Raw genomic sequence first — 416 nt, 5'->3', positions numbered from 1 at the left:
CAAGCCACACATCTGGGGAGGAGTTCAGAAAAAAATTCTGCTTCATTGAAGGTTCACAGAAGCATGTAGTCTCTGTTACCCTTAATGGAAGATGTTTGAAACAACCAGGACTCTTCCTAGAGCAGACCTCCTGGCCAAACTGAGCAACTGATGGAGAAAGTTGCGACTTGGACACCTCACCCCTCCAAGATACCTTGAAGGACCTATCTGAGAGGTAAGAGTTAGTCTCGCATAGCCAGACCTTCAGATTGACAGCTGAAGGTCTGGAATCCATGGCAGATTTCATTGGCCAAGGCCCGCCCATGAGGCCGTTTGACCGACATGTCAAACAACCAATCACAGTTCGTTTCATTCAGCGTCACGTTTCAGGGCGTGGAAATGTCGCCACAATAACAGACCGGTGTGTAAAACTCTCA

This window comes from Sinocyclocheilus rhinocerous, unplaced genomic scaffold, assembly GCF_001515625.1.
Source record: "Sinocyclocheilus rhinocerous isolate Xijiao unplaced genomic scaffold, SAMN03320098_v1.1 scaffold1115, whole genome shotgun sequence".
In the NCBI taxonomy this organism is placed as follows: domain Eukaryota; kingdom Metazoa; phylum Chordata; class Actinopteri; order Cypriniformes; family Cyprinidae; genus Sinocyclocheilus; species Sinocyclocheilus rhinocerous.
The sequence above is the reverse complement of the archived record's forward strand: the minus strand, read 5'-3'. Positions refer to the sequence as shown.